Source organism: Hyla sarda, chromosome 5, assembly GCF_029499605.1.
Source record: "Hyla sarda isolate aHylSar1 chromosome 5, aHylSar1.hap1, whole genome shotgun sequence".
Lineage (NCBI taxonomy): Eukaryota > Metazoa > Chordata > Amphibia > Anura > Hylidae > Hyla > Hyla sarda.
The window spans coordinates 368775017-368795879 of NC_079193.1; positions in this window are offsets into that span (position 1 = coordinate 368775017).

Genomic DNA, 20863 nt, shown 5'->3' on the forward strand with positions numbered 1-20863 from the left:
CTGGAATGATGCAATCAATTTTCACAGTTTTTTGCACAATTTTTTGTGCTGCTGGTATCTTGTGTTTATATTATCTGTGAATCACTTACCCAGGCTCTTAACCCCACCAGGACCAAGGGCGTACAGGTACACCTTCGTGTCCTGGGACTTAAGGACAAAGACCTGGAACTTTGTATGCCCTCTGCGTTTCCGTTCACCGCCTGTAACCGGGCAGTGAACAGAACAGGATGCCTGCTGAAATCGTTCACCAGGCATCCTGAGACCCCCCCCCACATAATGGCAATCAGATCATGAAGGCCCTTACCAAAAGCAGGTGGCGACCGGTGGCGATACTCCTGCTGGTGCGACGGGAACGATCCTGCTACTGACGGCAGCCAGGATGTAAAGTGCTTTGTAGGCGAACTACAATGCTCTGAAGAGAAGGAGCGCCATTGGGCTTTTGGAGAGAGAATTTGTCCGGAATTGAAGGCCATGTGTGTTTACAAAGCCCCAATGGTGCCAGAACAGTGGACCCTCCCCCCCCCCACACACACACATGTGACCCCATTTTGAAAACTACACCCCTCACGGAATGTAACAATGGGTGCAGAGAGCATTTACACCCCACAGGTGTCTAACAGATTTTTGGAACAGTGGTCTGTGAAAATGAAAAATTTTATTTTTCATTTGCACAGCTCACTGATCCAAAGATCTGTCAAACACCAGTGGGATGTAAATGTTCACTGCACCCATTGTTACATTCCGTGAGGAGTGTCGTTTCCAAAATGGGGTCACATGTGGGGGGGTCCACTGTTCTGGCACCATTGGGGTCATTTATGGGGTATTTCTCACATGAAAGCCCCTCAAATCCACTTCAAACTGAACTGGTCCCTAAAATGTTTTTAATTTTCGTGAACAATTGGAAATTGCCGCTGAACTTTGAAGCCTCAAATTTAAAAAAAAATGCAAAATTTTTACATTTTTCATCAAATTTTGGATCTCTCTCTCTCTTTCTCTCAGCAGAGAGCACTGTGGACTAGACAAAAAAGACATTCAAAAAGAAAAGGATTTCCTCTGTAGCATACAGCTGCTAAAAAGTACTGGAAGGGTAAAGATTCTTTAATAAAAGTCATTTACAAATCTGTTTAACTTTCTGGCACCAGTTGATTAAAAAAAAAAAAAAAATGTTCCACCGTAACAATAAGGAAAACATGATATGTTTTGCTATTTAAATCCCATAATTTTTTTATTCTCTGCATATTTAATTAACGGGGGAAACTAAGATGTCACATGGACATAAGTATTCATACCCATTTCTATGACACTTTATATTTAGCTCTGGCTCCTCCCATTTCTCTTGATCATCTCCAAGATGTTTCTCCACCTTGATTGGAGTCAACTGGGATAAATTCAGCTAATTGGACAGGATTTGGGAAGACACGGCCCTGTTTATATAAGGTCTCACAGGTGACAATGTATATCAGAGCAAAGACATGAGAAGGAAAGAACTGCTTGTAGATCTCAGAGACAGGATTGTGTGGAGGCACAGATCTGGAGAAGGGCAGATACATATTTCTGCTGCACTGAAAGTTCCCAAGAGCTCAGTGGCCTTAATAATTCTTACATGGAAGAAGAAGGAGCAACCAGGACTCTTCCTAGAGCTGCCACCCCACCAAACTAAGTAATCGGGGGAGAAGGGACTTGGTAAGCGAGGAGACCGAGAACCCAATGGTCACTGAGCTCTAAAGATCCTGTGTACAGATGGGAGAAACTTCTAGAAGGTCAACCATCAAGTCAAAGGGTCTATTACCAAGGCAGAATTTCCTCTTGACGAATTGCCCCTTAAATTAAAGCCCATAGATTTCTATGGGATTCCGCACTCCCATTCATACTTCTGAATTTCCGCAAGCGGAATCCCGCAAGCGGAAATTCAGAAGTGGGAGTGGGAGTGCGGAATCCCATAGAAGTCTATGGGCTTTAACCCCTTAAGGACCGGAGGTTTTTCCGTTTTTGCATTTTCGTTTTTTGCTCCTTGCCTTTAAAAAATCATAACTCTTTCAAATTTACACCTAAAAATCCATATGATGGCTTATTTTTTGCGCCACCAATTCTACTTTGTAATGACGTCAATCATTTTGCCCAAAAATCTATGGTGAAGCGGGAAAAAAAATCATTGTGCGACAAAATTGAAAAAAAACGCTGTTTTGTAACTTTTAGGGGCTTCCGTTTCTACGTAGTACATTTTTTGGTAAAAATGACACCTGATATATATTCTGTAGGTCCATATGATTAAAATGATACCCTACTTATATAGGTTTGATTTTGTCGGACTTCTGGAAAAAATCATAACTACATGCAGGAAAATTAATACGTTTAAAATTGTCATCTTCTGACCCCTATAACTTTTTTATTTTTCCGTGTATGGGGCGGTGTGAGCGCTCATTTTTTGCGCCGTGATCTGAAGTTTTTAACGGTACCATTTTTGCATTGATAGGACTTATTGATCGAGCCATTGACCGAGCGGTTTAATTAATGATATATTTTTATAATTCGGACATTTCCGCACGCGGTGATACCACAAATGTTTATTTTTATTTTTATTTACACTGTGTTTTTTTTTTTTATTGGAAAAGGGGGGTGATTCAAACTTTTAATAGGGGAGGAGTTAAATGATCTTTATTCACTTTTTTTTTTCACTTTTTTTTTTCAGTGTTATAGGTCCCATAGGGACCTATAACACTGCACACACTGATCTTCTATGTTGATCACTGGTTTCTCATAAGAAACCAGTGATCAACGATTCTGCCAGATGACTGCTCATGCCTGGATCTCAGGCACTGAGCATTCATTCGGCGATCGGACAGCGAGGAGGCAGGAAGGGGCCCTCCCGCTGTCCTGTCAGCTGTTCGGGATGCCGCGATTAGCCGCGGCTATCCCGAACAGCCCGACTGAGCTAGCCGGGAACTTTCACTTTCACTTTTAGCGCGCGGCTCAGCTTTGAGCGCGCGGCTAAAGGGTTAATAGCGCGCGGCGCCGCGATCGGTTCTGCGCGCTATTAGAGGCGGGTCCCGGCTTCACTATGACGCCGGACCCGCCATGATATGACGCGGGGTTACTGTGTAACCCCGCGTTATATCAGAAGAGCAGGACCAAGGACGTACCGGTACATCTTTGGTCCTTAAGGGGTTAAATGGGTACTCCACTGGGAAACATGTTTCTTTAACTTTCTGGCACCAGTTGATTTAAACAGAGTTGTAAATGACTTCTATTTAAAAATCGTAATCCTTCCAGTACTTATCAGCTACTGTCTACTAGAGAATTTTTGAATTTCCTTTCTGTCTGACCACAGTGCTCTCTGCTGACACCTCTGTCTATGTCAGGATGTCAGGAGCTGTCCGAATCCCCATAGCAAACCTCTTCTGCTCTGGACAGTTCCTGACATTGACAGAGGTGTCAGCAGAGAGCACTTCCTGTGAAACACACCAGTTCAGTGTGAGAAGCGTGCGGGTGTGTCCCTGTTTGAGCTCTCCAGGACTTCCAAGCAGACTACAGAGGCAGGTGTTCTAACAGCTTTTCCCAGGAGGGTGGCAGACTCCTGGGGAGAGCCTCCCTGCATGGAGCCTCGGGAATCTCGGGGCTCCACTTCCCGTTCCAGGCTGGCGGGGGGTGGAGAGAAGTCAACTACAGCCAGTCTTCCGGCCTGTGTGAGAAAATCTAGCAGGGACCGCAGTAACGTGGTCCCTGCTCCCCAGGCAACGGCGAGTAGTGGAAAGGCCACTAGTGGCAGGAAGGCCAAGAAAAGCCTGCAGAATGTTGAGATGTGGGGCAACCGAGACCCGAAAGAGTCCGCGGAAATATATTGCTCCAGGATCACGGCTCGGTTTACAGAGTACGACCGCTGTGGGAAAGAACTAAAGGCAGCCAGGGAGGATTTGCGCCTGGCCCAAAACCTGGCTGACAGGGGTCCCAAGAAAAAACGACCCGAGCTGAGGGTGAGAATACAAGCCCGGAAAACAGAGATTAAGGCGTTGGAAGAAAGGAGAAAGGTCCTTTTGGAAGGCAGTGGACTTTTCCGTGAAAAATTGCTAAACAAGGACAGATTCACCGCCATGAAATCCCCAGGTAAGGAGGTGGTGGATGATGGGGAGAGTAGTGGCGGTGAGGAGGAGGAGGAGGTGGAACAGTCAGAGATTGTCGGAGAGGCTGAGGGGAGGGTGGAGAGTGTGGTGCTGGATGGTGGGGCCCCTGCTGTCTGTGTCACCCCTAGCCCCCCCCTCAGTGAAGACCACCTTGCTGCTGCTCAAATGGTGGCCTTACCTGTGTCATCTGCTGATGAGAGCGAGGAGGACAGTGATGGCGGGGTGCTCCGGGCCATCATCCTGCAGGAATCCCCCACTCATTTCCAGAACTTTTCTTTTGGTGATGATCTGGGCCCTGAAGGAGGGAAGAAGAAAGGGCAGAGGAGCAAAAAGAAGAGGAAAGTGGGAGAAGTCACCCGTTTTGTATTTAGTCCTTTCCAGCAGTCTGGGCCGGCTGAGAAGTCGGTACAGGCTGCTGGGCCCCCCACTCTGCAAGACCCCACTTCTGAGGTGGAGCGGGGCCAGCACGGGGGGTACAGTGTGAAATCCAAGATGGCGGAGGGAGATGCTGAGAAGCCCTCCTGTCCTGTCGGTAGGGAAGGGCAGGACAGGCTTGAAGTGAGGGGCGGTCCCCTGGGCATTGCTGGTGCTGCAGGGCACTCCCCTGTGAGGGGGGGGGAGTGTCCGGGCATCAGCTGGACAGTCCATGCGGTCGTTCAGTGCAAGTGCTGACATAATGGAAACTTCCCCTGTGAGGGAGGGGATTTCCTACACGTCACATGGTGAAGGAGGAGGGGCGGCCCTGCTCATGGAAGTGACGTCAGGAGATGGAACTAGTGACATCAGTGGCAGAGATGTGATGCCAGAGGCAGAGTTAGTGACATCGGCAACAGCAACATTACAGTCTATCCCGGCCAGCTCAGCCAAAAGTAAGAGTAAAAAAGTTACTGCACTGAAAGGGTTTAGTAATACCTGTGTGGATGAGAGGAGTGGTAGTACTGTGAATGGGAGGAGTGGAAGTGCTGTGGATGAGAGGAGTAGTGGTGTGAATAGGAGGAGTGGTAGTGCTGTGAATGGGAGGAGTGGAAGTGCTGTGGATGAGAGGAGTAGTGGTGTGAATGAGAGGAGTGGTAGTGCTGTGAATGGGAGGAGTGGAAGTGCTGTGGATGAGAGGAGTAGTGGTGTGGATGAGAGGAGTAGTGGTGTGAATGAGAGGAGTGGTAGTGCTGTGAATGGGAGGAGTGGAAGTGCTGTGGATGAGAGGAGTAGTGGTGTGAATGGGAGGAGTGGTAGTGCTGTGAATGGGAGGAGTGGAAGTGCTGTGGATGAGAGGAGTAGTGGTGTGAATGGGAGGAGTGGTAGTGGTGTGAATGGGAGGAGTGGAAGTACTGTGGATGAGAGGAGTAGTGGTGTGAATGGGAGGAGTGGTAGTGCTGTGAATGGGAGGAGTGGTAGTGCTGTGAATGGGAGGAGTGGAAGTGCTGTGGATGAGAGGAGTGGTGCTGTGAATGAGAGGAGTGGTAGTGGTGCAGATGGGAGGAGTGGTAGTGCTGTGGATGAGAGGAATGGTAGTGGTATGAAAAGGAGGAGTGTCATGGATGGGAGGAATGATTGTGGTGTAAGTGCTGGTGGCTCTGGTGTGTCGGGGTCTGGTCCGGCTGCCCCCCCAGTCGCCAGGAGTTATGCAAGTGTGGCGGCTGGGGGTTCGGGAGGTTCAAGGAGTTCTTTACCTTTGGAATCTGGAAATGGTCACTTGCAGCGGCGCCTCCTGGAGGCGCTTAGGAGAGGAGAGAGGACGCTCCAGGTAGAGGGAAAGGAGGTGGACCTGTCTTTTTGGGTGGAGAGACATGGTCTTGGAGCGTTCCGAGAAAAAGATGGGGAGATCGTATGGTCCCTCCATACACCCGGGCAGGAGGCTGGCCGCAGGAATGTGGCCCGTTTGGTGTGGACTGGCAATGATGCGTGCCCCCAAAGGGGCAAGGTGGTGGAGCTTCTGCTCCAGATGGGTTTCAGGGCTAGGGACATCTTTGCCCTGATTCACCCCTTCGGCTCCTCCGAGTTTGACGTCAGCTTTGTTAGGCCAGAGGGACTTGATATTTTCTGGTCAAATTATGAGCTGATGAAGAACGAGCCCGGATGGCGTGATTTTGCTGTAAAAGCGGTATCCCGCCAAAGCATGCTGAAGAAGGTGACCGTATTAACCCGTAATGAGTCACTTTCATGCTACGATATCATGACCTGGCTGGGCAGGTACGGGGAGGTGACGGACGTCCCCCGAAAGAATTTTGATGAACACGGGATCTGGTCTGGGGCCTGGATGTTTTCCGTCCGTCTCAGGCGTTCAGGGAACACAGTCACCCACATCCCTTCGGCCACCTTCCTTGGACGCGACAGGATTCAGGTCTTCTACCAAGGGCAGCCGAAGCTGTGTCACAGATGTGGTGACCCCAACCATTTTAGTGCAAACTGCACTCAGCAGATATGCGCCCTCTGCTGTGGGGTGGGTCACCTGGCAGCCACCTGTGGGCAGATTAGGTGTAACTTGTGTGGTGACTTAGGTCACCCTTTCAGCCGGTGTCCGCGCTCCTTTTCCTATGCTGCGACCACTCCTGCTGGGGAGAGCCTGTCGGTTGCCTCAGTGGGGGAGGGGACCAGCCATGGAGAAGGGGCACCAAAACCAGTGAGGGAGAAGCACAAGACCCCCTCTAAGCTGAGGCGAGAGGAGAAGCGCAGGTTGGAGAGGGTCCAGGAGATTTCCCAGGTGCCAGGGGTGGCTCTGGGTCCCTCTCCAGGCACGGGCTCAGTTGGTCAGCAATCTGAGGTTTTGGGTGAGACTGAGTTGGATGAGGAGGTCGGGAGAATTCGCAGAGAGGAGGGTGAAATTGCCCTCTCCTCCAGTTCTTCCCAATATGAAACAGTGGATGAGGAGGAGGAGGGAGGGCAGAAACTAAATGGTGACCGTAAAAAGAAGAGGAGGAGGAAAAGGGGAAAAAGTAAGGAGGTTCTGTTCCTCTCTTCTGTTACAGCCCCAGACCTGAAAAGGAACATCCCAGTCTCCGACCCTCTGATCGTCCTCTCGAATCGGTATGAGGCCCTTGGGGATACTATCTCGCCTCCTCCTCTTGAGGGGGAGGAAGAGGGGCGGGAAGTGGTGCAGCCTCAAGGTGGGTTCCTCAAGGGGAAAGGCAACTCTGGATTCCAAAGGTAAAGATCCTGGGATGGATTTATCGCACAGCCTTAAAAGGGGTAAGGGGTCTTCCTCTGACTCAGATGGGGGTGGGGGAAAGGAGAGGAAGAAGGTGTAAGGGATAGAAGGCCGTCTAACTCAATCACCCTGTATGGCGGCACTCACCCCATTGACGCTGGCATCTATTAATTGTGCCAGCATAAAATCTGATACGGCTAGATTTGCAGCCTTTGATTTTCTCGGCCGCGTTGAAGCCGACATTTTCTTTTTACAGGAGACCAGGTTGTCAGATCTAGCCTCCCTGGTAAAAGCCAGGAGAGAGTGGAGGCGCGGTCCCTCCCACTGGTCTCTTGCGGCTGAGCCGTATAGTGGGGTGGCGGTCCTTTTTACCGCTCCTGTTGAATGCCGACGGGTTATTGAATTAGAAATGGGGAGGTGCCTGATCCTAGATGTCCTCATGAAGGGGCAGGAGCTCCGGCTCATTAACATCTATGCCCCGCAAACTAAGCGGGGCCGTAAAGATCTCTTTATGAGGATTAAGCCCTTTCTTTTTACGAGTCGGCAGGTGATCTTTGGAGGGGACTTCAATAATGTCACGAGGTCCCAAGATAGGAGAGGCTCCAATGGTCCGCTGACTTGCGATAGTGTGGCACTGATTAGCATAGCTAGAGAAGCTCGCCTAGAGGATGCCCACATCCGGAACCCCTCGGGCCACGCGGGTTTCACCTATCATCAAGGTAGTCGCAGGTCTAGAATAGATAGGTTTTATTTAAAGGAGGAAGCCGTCTCTTCCGCAGTGTCCGTGGTTGAGGTGGAGTTCTCCGATCACTGTATGATTTTGTTTTCCCTGAATGTTTCAGAGACCCCCCGGATGGGTAAAGGTTACTGGAAGCTGAATTCGTCCCTCCTGGAGGAAGTGGAGGTAAGACAGTCCTTTGAGGATTTTCTTCAGAGTCAGGTACCTTTACTGGGCCTATGTAGTAGTAAGTCAGAGTGGTGGGAGATATTCAAGAAGCGGGTTGCGGGGTTCTTCCACCAGCTCTCGAGCCTCAGGTCCCTGAACAGGTATTGCCTGTATCAGGGACTGAGGAGGAAACTCGAGCTTCTCGTCTCGACTGGAGGTAGCCGAGAGGATATCTCCAGAGTGAAATCCTTGCTTATGGGGTGTCAGTATGATAGGCACGCATCTTTGGTTTTTGAGAGAGATTACGGGAGGTACCGCTCGCCCGACCCTTACAGAAACTGTAAGATGTCAGTGAGTAGTAAAGTCATCTCAGGACTGATTGATAGTACAGGATCTCTGAATCGGTCCAGATCAGGGATCTTGGAGGTCGTCAGATCCTTCTAGTCGCACCTCTTGGGGAGGAAGGATCTAGATCGAGACAAGATGTCGGTTTTCCTGACTGAAACCATTCCTGAGCCAGGGGTAGACCCCTCTCTTGATGTTTTGGCAGAAGAAATCAGGGAAGAGGAAGTGACACTGGCGATCGAGGGGCTTGCCCCTAAGAAGTCGCCAGGTCCGGATGGCTTAACATCCGAGTGGTACAGGACCTTTAAGGAGTCTTTAGCTCCCCTCTTGACTGAGGTATTCAATGAGTGTCTCTCCTCAGGCACTCTGCCGAAGTCATTGAGGAGGTCAGCCCTGATTCTTTTGTCAAAGGGTAAAGATCCCAGCCGTATTGAGAATTGGAGGCCCATAGCTCTTCTCAATACGGACAGGAAGCTTCTGGCTAAGATACTGTTTAATCGGCTGGTGAAGTTTGCACCCCGGCTCCTTTCGGGGGCCCAGCACTGCTCTGTTCCAGGCCGAAGCACCTTAAGTGCGGTCCTTAGTGTCAGGGAGGCAGTGGAGCGGAGTAGTGCGGGTTTCTGGAAGGGGTACTTGCTGTCCCTGGATCAGGCCAAAGCGTTTGATCGGGTGAACCACGAGTACCTCTGGTCCGTCCTCCTGAGATATGGCTTACCGAGTCCTTTTGTTAATTGGCTTAAGATCTTGTATGCAGGGGCAGAGAGTTTCCCACTGGTGAACGGTTGGTCTGGCCGCTCTTTTGAGGTGGGGTCCGGAGTCCGTCAGGGTTGTCCTTTGAGCCCGCTTTTATATGTGTTCGCAATCGATCCCTTCGTCCGGAGGGTAGATTGTGGGCCGTTGGCGGGAGTCGGGATGAGTCTGGCGGAGCTGGATGTCGCCCAGAGAGTGGTGGCGTACGCTGACGATGTCACCATTTTCGTGTCCTCGCGAGAGGAGGTCGATGTGGTGATGTCGGAAGTGGACCGCTACTCGGAGGCATCCGGGTCTAAGATCAACCGGGATAAGTGTGAGAGTCTCTGGCTGGGAGGGGGAGATCCCACGTTTGATCTCCCGGACACCCTTCCAGGGCCCCAAGAGTCAGCAAAAGTTTTGGGCATCATATTCGGCAAGGATGATTATCCCACCAAAAACTGGGATGGTAAGCTCCAGGATGCCGCTCAGAAGGTGGACCAATGGAAGAGTTGGTCTATGACCCTCAGGGAAAGGGTACACCTGATCAAATCGTACCTGCTCCCCTTGTTTATCTATCTGGGCAGCGTATGTATCTTGCCAGAGGCTTACTACACTAGGATCTACAGCCTGTTTTTCCAACTGTTATGGGGAAACAGGATGAACCTAGTCAAGAGGGAGGTTACGTACCGCACGAGGAGACTAGGGGGTTTATCTATGGTAAACCCTGTGGTGTTCTTAACCAACACCTTCTTGAAAGCTAACATCTCAAACCTCTGGTCAGAGAGGGCTTCTCCGTGGGTGTCACGATTCGGCTGGCAGGAGGTGGATCCTCTGTGCCAGAGAGGGATTGGCGTGGACCGTGCTAGTGGACCGGTTCTAAGTTACTACTGGTATTCACCAGAGCCCGCCGCAAAGCGGGATGGTCTTGCAGCGGCGGTAGTAACCAGGTCGTATCCACTAGCAACGGCTCAATCTCTCTGACTGCTGAAGATAGGCGCGGTACAAGGGAGTAGACAAGAGCAAGGTCGGACGTAGCAGAAGGTCGGGGCAGGCAGCAAGGATCGTAGTCAGGGGCAACGGCAGGAGGTCTGGAACACAGGCTAGGAACACACTAGGAAACGCTTTCACTGGCACAATGGCAACAAGATCCGGCGAGGGAGTGCAGGGGAAGTGAGGTATACATAGGGAGTGCACAGGTGAACACACTAATTAGACCAACTGCGCCAATCAGTGGCGCAGTGGCCCTTTAAATCGCAGAGACCCCGCGCGCGCGCCCTAGGGAGCGGGGCCGCGCGCGCCGGGACAGGACCGACGGAGAGCGAGTCAGGTACGGGAGCCGGGGTGCGCATCGCGAGCGGGCGCCGCCCGCATCGCGAATCGCATTCCGGCTGGGAGCGGTATCGCAGCGCACCCGGTCAGTAGATCTGACCGGGGCGCTGCAGTAGCGAGGATGTTGCGAGCGCTCCGGGGAGGAGCGGGGACCCGGAGCGCTCGGCGTAACAGTGGGTACTCTCCTGCAGGGAATGGTTTCGGCCTTTCTTCCAGGAATGGGAGACAGGAGGGCAAGTGAAGGACCTCCGTACGCCCCATGGGCATCTTCCGGCTTACGCTACCCCGACTCTGAAGGCGATACGTCGGTGTGGTCTGGGAGATCAGGACACAGTCAAGGCAGTTCCTTGACAAACGGGTTCTGTTGACCCACTTCCAGAAGCCTCTGGCACTCAGGGACTGCCCAGGTCGGGATCTGAGGGTGGGGTTGTACCTTTTAAACATGAAAAGGATCCCCCAGAAGTTTTGGGACTTGGCCTGGCGCTGCTTTCAGGGGAAGCTATATGTGAGGGACAATTTGAAGTGTAGGAACTCTGATGACCGGGGATGTCCCCGAGAAGAGTGCGGGGACACGCTGGAAAGCATGGACCATTTCCTGCTTCATTGTCCCTTTAATATAGGGGTTTACAACAGGGTGGGCGCTTCCATCGGCTGGAGTCAACTTGCCGGCCTTACCTATCAGGAGTGGGCTTATGGGGCATTCAGGAACCTGGGTGGCCGAGATCGGGGCACTTTATTCTTAGTTAGTTTAGTGGTTAGGTACTACACGTGGAATGCACGGTGTTTAGTGTCGACCCAACAGAAAATCCTCTCCGAGGTGGAGGTCTGTAGGAACATCACTGGTGACCTCGGGAAGATCAGGTCTTTGGAGTATGGCAGTCTTTGTACCAGTAGGGCTTCTCTCCTATGGAGAGGGTTTTCTTTTGATGTGCCCTAGGTACTAGACCTTTTAGGTAGAGTACCTTTATTTTGGTTAGGGACAGTGTTATAGGGATAGAGATAGGATGAGAACAGGGTTAGTTTGAATGGAGGGATAGGATTAGGGAGAATTGTAGGGGGAGTTAGGGAAAGAGTGTAAAATTATTTTGAATGTATCAAGTCTGCCATCCTTCTCCCTGGTGGTGGGCTGATGCATGTGCACGCTAGCTTTTTGTTTTGTTTTTAAGCTGATATGGTATGAAGGGCTTACAGGCGACCAAACTTGGGCCTAAAGTGGTTTGTGGTTCAGTGTGTATAAGTTTGTGTATAAGTTGGTTGGGAGGAGTGCTAGGTGGGGAGGGTGTGCTTGTGGGTGGTGGTGTTCATCTTTGGGGGACCTGACATGGGTCAGTTAAGGACTGGACTTTGTGAACTGTAAGAACGGTATGGACTCTGACCCATGTACAGGAGGGGTGGTATGGGTGAGGGTACAGTTTTAGTGTAGGGTTTTTCCTAGGGTTTTCTATTGATCTTGTAGGTGTTTTCTGTAGTGCATTTATTTTGTTTATATTATATTTTATTTATATAGTATATTTAGTAATTTTGTACGTATATTGTGTTATATCTATATTGTTATATCTATATTGTTTCATATTGTTTCATGTTATAGCGTTATGGTAGCCGGACCAGTTGTTGTGTTGATATGTGATTTATTTTGTTTATTTCAGTTATTTGGTCTGTTTTATGTTTTCTTTGGTATTTTCATTAGTCCCGGATAGAGGATCCAGTTAATTTGGACATTTTGTAAGTGAATGTATGTGTGATATGATTATTTTGATTATTATTATTCTTATTATTATTGCTATTTTTTATTTTGTTTTTTTTGTTTATAAAAAAAATATGTATGTGTGTGTGTGTATATATATATATATATATATATGTATGTGTATATATATATATATATATATATATATATATATATATATATGTATATATAAAAAGATTAAAAAAAATATAAATAATGTAAAAAAATAAGTAAAAAAAAATATATAAAAAAAAATGTAAAAAAAACATAATAATTTTTTTTTTTTTTTTTTTTTTTTTGAGGTTTCTGTTTAGTTTTCTTGTTGCGTGTTCCCAAGTATGGATGGTTTTGAGTTATAGTCGGGTAATGATAACTTTTATGTTTATATTTTGACAAGCCAAGTTGTGCTATTTTATTTATTTATTTATTTATTTTTCTTATGTTCATTTTCGGTAAGCGTGTGAGTGTTTGATTTAGATATTTTGGGCATATTTTAATATCTTAGTATTTTAGTATCTTAGTAAAGCTGGGCTGGCCGGTTAGGCAGGGTTTTGTTTGAGGTTTTGTTTTTGGTTCTAGAGTATTTCTTATTTATGTTATAGCTGGTTAAGCTTGCTTTGTGTTTTGTATTTGATAAGTTTTGTATTTTTCTAATAAAAAGAGTGTCAGCAGAGAGCACTGTGGTTAGACAGAAAGGAAATTCCAAAAGAAAAGAACTTCCTCTGTATTATACAGCAGCTGATAAGTACTGGAAGGGTTAAGATTTTTTAATAGAAGTCATTTACAAATCTGTTTAACTTTCTGGAACCAGTTGATTTAAAGAAAAATGTTTTCCAGTGGAGTGCCCCTTTAATTTGAGGCACGTTTCCACAAGCGTAAATTCTGCTGTGTGAATAGCCCCAAGAGGTCCTGATGGAGCAGGGGCCAAATTCCTATTTTAGCTCTGGGGCCCCAAAGCTTACTTATTGCACTTCTTTAGGTGATTATAAAGCTGCAATTGTTTTAATTCCGGAGTCTTGGTAATAGATGGATTTTCTAGCGGTATACACAGGTTTTATTGATCCTATTACCATAAGCTGTATGGCTTCATGCTGTACGCTCCTGGCTGACCCTCACAATAACTTATTACTGAGGCGGCAGATGTGTTCACTTGTCCAGAACTCTGGATCAGAACCATCACATTCTCATTTCGATAAGGTGAATAAAGATTTGGACGCCGATGATTCCCCGGGCTCCATAGAGAAATGCCAACACATTAGTAACTTTGGCATTCCTCTCATTCCTAACGCTGGAAATCGAGCCATCTCCTGAAAACATAGTCATTTACTCTGGTTATGATTATTATTATTACTGATATTATCACAAACACCTTATGCGCGCGGTTCTTTATCGTGCTCGCCTGTATCCTAATTGTCCTTTGTCCTTCTGATGCAGTGACTAGTGACTGCTAATATGTGGCTTCCAAGTTATGGAGGTCTGGAAATCTAATGGGAGGACATGCTATGGCTAATGCTCTTATGGGGGGGTTAGCAGTCTTAGGGCTTGCCAGCTATTCCTCCCAACCCCCAGTCACATCCATTTTTGGCTTAGCCAAGTGTAAATGTGTTCTCAATGTCGAGAGAGGAACAAGCCACTTCCAAACTTCTCTGTCGGTGGCCATGGCATATATAGAAGAAAGGGGACCCCATAGCAAATATCAAAATGGGCTCTTATTATAGCGTTGGTTTTGCCCCCCCCCCAGGACAGAAAAGTCTGGTGTATATTTGCCTTGGCTTTGCATGAACCATCGGTCAATATTGCTGTCCAATAATTTGTTGAAGTTCCCTGGATAGAGGAGTTTTGCAAAGTCTCTTAACAATAGAAAAAGGAATGGGGCCAACCAGAACAGGTTGTAGCCATAGTAGCTCCATACTCCATAGTAGCCAATGGTCTGCCATTTTTGTACATATACCCTTGGAAGTGACTTATCTCCCCGAAAGGGGTACTCCGCTGCTCAGCGTTTGGAACAAACTGTTCTGAACGCTGGAGCTGGTTCCAGGAGTTCGTGACATCATAGCCCCACCCCCTCATGACATCACACCCTGCCCCCTCAAGCCGTCACACCCCCTCCCATAGACTTGCATTGAGGGGGCGTGGTGTGACATCATGATGGGAGGGGCTATGATGTCACGAGCTCCCGGCTCCAGCGTTCGGAACAGTTTGTTCCAAACACTGAGCAGCGGAGTACCCCTTTAAGAGCAAAATGATCAGGCATATTGAAATTTCACTGTCCAATCACTTTTTTCTTCAATATCTGCCATTGTGTAACATTCAGGAAAGAGTCCCATTCATATTAGATGGGCACCCAGTAATAGGAACTCATACAGTTACCACTGTCAAAGTCAATGAGAACTATAAAATTCTCTGTGCACTGGGTGTTTCCGGTTGTGTCCAGAAGCAGAAAGAGTTCGTAGCTTGGCCTTCCTCTCACCATTGGCCCCATTTTAGCCTTATGTTTTGCCTGTATTGGCCCCATTTTAGCCGTATGGGGGTTGCATTACTGACCCGGAGGACTCTCTGCCCTGGAGCATTTTAATAATTCCGCTGGTGATGATCTTTATTAGGGCACACTGGTAAAAAGAGTGAGTCTCCAAGTGTGGGACCAAACTTTATGATACCTATATGCCCTAGTTAGGCATGGAGACTAGAGCTGTCCTGATGGGAAACCTCCTACAATTTTAGACAAGGAATATACGGGGTGATTCACAAGTAAAGTCCTGTAGTTAAAGGGGTACTCCAGTGGAAAACAATTTTTTTTTTACATCATCTGGTGCCAAAAAGTTAAACAGATCTGTAAATGACTTCTATATAAAAATCTTAACCCGTCCAGGACTTATCAGCTGCTGTATGCTCCAGAGGAAGTTGCGTAGTTCTTTCCAGTCTGACCACAGTGCTCTCTCCTGACACCTCTGTCCACGTCAGGAACTGTCCAGAGCATGAGAAAATCCACATGGCAAACCAATCCCAATCTGGACAGTTCTTGACATGGATAGAGGTGTCAGCAGAGAGCACTGTGGTCAGACTGGAAATAACTACACCACTCCTCTGGAGCATACAGCAGCTGATAAGTCCTGAGAGGGTTAAGATTTTTATATAGAAGTAATTAACAAATCTGTATCGAAGGGAGCTCGGCACCACTCTCTGTATATGAAAAGGACGGGAAAGGCTAGGACCCTTAACCGAGAGGATACCCCCGCGTCTCTAAGTCACACTCCCCTGTCTGTACCACCTCTTCCCCCCCTGATGTTGCCTTTGATCGAACCGGTCAATAAAATCCACCTGCATTCAAGGTCTGGTGAGTGCTCCGCTTCATCTTTTGTACTGCAATTAACAAATCTGTTTAACTTTCTGGCATCGATTATGCTTTCCCCTGGAGTACCCCTTTGAAATAATATCAGTGATAAATGGTCGGTGACTAAACATATAGCAAGACCACAGGTGCCACAAACCATGACTAGCATTCGTCCTTATCGAGCACATGAGGGACTCTCCCAAATGGGATCTGTGCAATAGGGGAGATTTATCAAAACCTGTGCAGAGAAAAAATTGACCAGTTGCCCATAGCAACCAATCAGATCGCTTCTTTCATTTAAAAAAAAAAAGTCCTCTGAAAAATAGGTGATCTGACAACTGGTAACATTTTTCTCTGCACGGTTTTGATGAAGTTTCCCAAATGAGCGACGCAAAGTCTACGGTCCCTTCTTTCTTGCTGTGGAAATTGTTACTGGCCGTGCCCTTTACTACAGATAGAGGAGGATCTGCCAAACCTAGTCTAGCAGCAGAACGGTCACCTCCACATGTCCATAAGTATGTACTCCGATACCTGGATGAAACTCTACCGGAATATTGGACCGCCAGAATCAGAAACGATTCACCAATGTTTGGCTGGCCTTCCCGATCCAGATCTAACCCTCTGTGACTTCTTTCTGTGGAGGTTACATCAAGGGCTCAGTGTATGTGCACCCCCAGCCACAGGATTTGACCAACCCACTGGTCTCAAACTGTGGCCCTCTAGCCAACGGCTGTCCGGGCATGCTGGGAGTTGAGGTTTTGTAAAATATGGAGGGCCATAGTTTGAGGCTACTGGGCCAACCCGAGACAATGTATCACTGACACATCTGAGTCCATATCCAGAGAGATGCTGGACCTTGTCTGGACAGAACTGGACTATACCATCTAGACATCTGCCGCATCACCAATAGAGATCACTGAGAACATTTGCAGTGTATAGATAACACTTGGATCAGGCCTGGTGCAAGGATTTTTGCCACTCTAGGTGAAAGCTCATTTTGCTGCCCCTTAACCCCGCCCAATGGCTCCTCTTGATGTATGGAGGCGCAAGCGGTGTCAGAATTTTGAACGGACCTGACCTTAGTGATTGGATGGGTGGGTGCTTCAGATGCTGGCTAACTTTATTTCAGCAGCTCCCCAATCAAGAGGGCACTCTAGGCGGCTGCCTATTTTGCCTATAGGAAGAGTCGGCCCTGACTTGAATACAAAGTATGTCTTTTCCTGTTATTACATTTTTGTGTTACGTTCTCTGGGTTAATTGTACCGAGGCTACAATTATACATAATCTTTTTTGTATCCCCCTGTACAGTGACCCCCCGACCTACAATGGCCCGACATACGATCATTTCAACATACGATGGACTCTCAGAGGCCATCACATGTTGAAAGCAGCATCAACATACGATGTTTTTGTATGTCGGGGCCATCGCATAAACGGCTATCCGGCAGCACAGACTGCTTCAGCTGCCACCGGATAGCCGTTTACGGTGCCCCGTGTGGTCCGCTGACGATCACTTACCTGTCCTCGGGGCTCCAGCGCGTCCTCATCGGAATCCCCTGCATCGTCGGCACTCTCCTTCAACGTCAACATGTCGCTGTGCACGCCGTCCCGTCATCCAATAGGAGCGGCGACGGAGAGCGAGGATGCCGGGGAAGCAGAGGCCTTGCCGGAGTGTCGAGGACACCCCGGGGACGCGGCGACAGCGTTGGAAGGTGACATCCAGGGCAGCGGTGAAGAACGGTGACGGTCCGGAGCGGCGGGGACAGGTGAGTACAACTTCCTCTACCAGTGGTCTTCAACCTGTGGACCTCCAGATGTTGCAAAACTACAACTCCCAGCATGCCCGGACATCTGCAACATCTGGAAGTCCGCAGGTTGTAGACCACTGTCCTATACTTTACATTGCACGGATCCCTCAACATACGATGGTTTCAACAAACGATGGTCCATTTGGAATGGATTACCATCATATGTTGAGGGACCACTGTATTTCGTATGCATTGAATATGGCCTTTTTCTGGCTGCTTTCTGTCTGACAACAACACGAGCTAGCTAAACAACTTTGCAAACAATTTCAGAGCATTTAATTTTATTTCATGACCCATAAAAAGCAGCAGGAGACGGGATGGTATTGTGTGCGGTAAACATCTTCCTATCATCTACAGCTTCCTAACGTTTTTTTTTTTTTTTTTTTAAATCAACTGATGCCAGAAAGTAAACAGATTTGTAAATGACTTCTATTAAAAATCTTAATCCTTCCAGTACATATTAGCTGCAGTATGATCCACAGGAAGTTCTTTTCTGTTTTGAATTTCCTTTCTGTCTGATCACAGTGCTCTCTGCTGACACCTCTGTCCATGTGAGGAACTGTCCAGTGTAGGAGAAAACCCCATAGCAAACCTATCCTGCTCTGGACAGTTTCTGACATGGACAGATGTGTCAGCAGAGAGCACTGTGGTCAGGCAGAAAATATATTCAAAAAGAAAAGAACTTACTGTGGATCATACAGCAGCTGATGAGTACTGGAAGGATTAAGATTTTTTATTAGAAGAAATTTACAAATCTGTTTAACATTCTGGCACCAGTTGATTAAAAATTTAGTTTTACAGTGGAGTACCCCTTTAACCCCTTAAGGACCGGGGCTTTTTCCGTTTTTTCATTTTCAATTTTTCCTTCTTAACTTTAAAAAAATCATAACTCTTATATATAATGGCTTAATTTTTGCGTCACTAATTCTACTTTGTTATGACATTAGTCATTGTACCCAAAAATCTACGGTGAAACGGGAAAAAAAATCAATGTGCGACAAAATTGATGAAAAAACACTATTTTGTAAGTTTTGGGGGCTTCTGTTTTTACCCAGTACATTTTCTGTCAAAAATGATACCTTATCTTTATTCTGTAGGTCCATACGGTTAAAATGATACCCTACTTATATAGTTTTGAATTTGTATCACTTCCGAAAAAAATCATGAATACATGCAGGAAAATTTATACGTTTAAAATGGTAATCTTTTGACCCCTATAACTTTTTTATTTTTCTGTGTTCAGGGCGCTTTGAGGACTCATTTTTTGCGCCGTCATCTGAAGTATTTAGCGGTACCATTTTTGTTCTGATCAGACTTTTTAATCACTTTTTATTCACTTTTTTGTGGTATAAAAAGTGATCAAAAATGCACTATTTTGGACTTTGGAATTTTTTTGCGCATACGCCATTGAACAAGCGGTTTAAAAAGCGGTATATTTTTATAATTTGGAAATTTCCGCACGCGGCGATACCACATATGTTTATTTTTATTATTATTTACATAATGTTTTTTTTATTTTTGGAAATGCCGGTTGATTCAAACTTTTATTAGGGGAAGGGATAATTGAAAGGGTTAATGATTTTTTTTTACACTTTTCTTATGCAATATTATAGCTCCTATAGGGGGGGCTATAACATTGCATGTACTGATCTTTTTCACTGATTGATCCATCTCCATAGGAATGGATCAATCAGTGTTTTCGGCGATTGAATGCTCAAGCCTGGATCTCAGGCTTGAAGCATTCATTCGGCGATCGGACAGCACAGGAGAAGGAAAGAAGACCTCCTCCTGTGCTACAGCTGTTCAGGATACCGCGATTATACCGCGGCGATCCCGAACAGCTCCCTGAGCTAACCGGCACATTTTACTTTTGTTTTTAGCCGCGCGGCTCAGCTTTGAGCGTGCGGTTAAAGGGTTAATAGCGCGCGGCACAGCGATCAGTGCCGTGCGCTATTAGAGGCGGGGCCCGCCGCGATATGATGCGGGGTCACCGTGTGACCCCTCATTATATCGCAGGACCGGGACTCATGACGTACACATACGTCATGGATCCTTAAGAGGTTAAGGAGAAGTAAATAATTATAATTTTTTTTTCTTGCAAAAGTGCAAACTGACCCCCCGACCTATGATGGCCCCGACATATGATCAAATCGACATACGATGCTTTTTTATGTCGGGGCCATCGCATTAACTGCTATCCGACAGCGCAAAATGCTTAAGCTGCTGCCGGATAGCAGCTTAATGTTCCCCGTGTGGTGCGGTGAGTATTACTTACCCCTCCACCTCCACGATGCTCCGGGGTGCCCTCCGGGTCCAGCGCTGGTCCTCTGGTGTCTTCTCGGCCCTCTCCGGTGACGTCAATACGCTGTTGCGCACGCCGTCCCGTCATCCAATAGGAATGGCGTACGCAGCTGCAGAAGACAGCAGAGGACCGGAGAAGACAGCGGAGGACCGGAGAAGACAGCGGAGGACCGGAGATGACCAGGAGAGCCCAGCGGAGGCCCGGGGTCACCATCGGGAGCGGCGGGATATGGTCCGGAGCGGCGGGGACAGGTGAGTACAGCTTCCTATACTTAACATTGCACGAATCCCTCAACATACGATAGATTCGACAAACGATGGCTCGTTTGGAACGAATTACCATCGTATGTTGAGGGACCACTGTACTTATATGATGGTTTTCATTGTTTTCATTGTAGGGTCATCAAAAACATACAGAGGTATCCTTACCTTTCCTTGTGGCCCCAGAATGTGTGTCTTGCGTGAAAAAAATTATATTCTGCAATACTGATGTTTGTTTATGCTATATGGGGATTTTGCTTACATGTCATAATATTGTATTAAATTTGTATCATGAGAAATTTGAGTCCTTAAAGGGCAACACTGCTCCAAGACATCTTATTCCCTTGCAAAGGATAGGGAATAAGATAACTGATCGTGGGGGGGGGGGGTCACCAATGGGACCCCCAGCGTTCTCCGGCGAGCAGGGACGTGTACAGACATTTTGGGGGCAAGTGCTCAAGTAAAAGAAAAAAAGGGGGCACTATTAATAAAAAAATTTTTACAAACCTTCCATATGTTAGCACATCACAATTTCTGAGTTAAGGTAAGGGCCCTCTGGCAGTCATGTCAGCTGAATAGGACCTGCAACTCCCCACGGGAGTCCCTTTTTGAGTCTGTGTGCACGTCCCTGCTGGTGAGGCACTGTGCCGGATGACAGACAACCACCACCATCACACCCCCTCCATTCAGGAGGCGTGACAGCTATGTAGCAGCCACCACACCCCCTCCCATAGACATGAAGTGAGGGAGCGTGGTGTGACGTAATGAACATGGAAGCTCCAGGCTTCTGTGTTCATGAACGCCAACCACAGCGCCGGGCCAGAGATCACAGGGGTCCCAGCGGCCTGGCCCCCCACGATCAGACATGTTATCCCCTATCCATT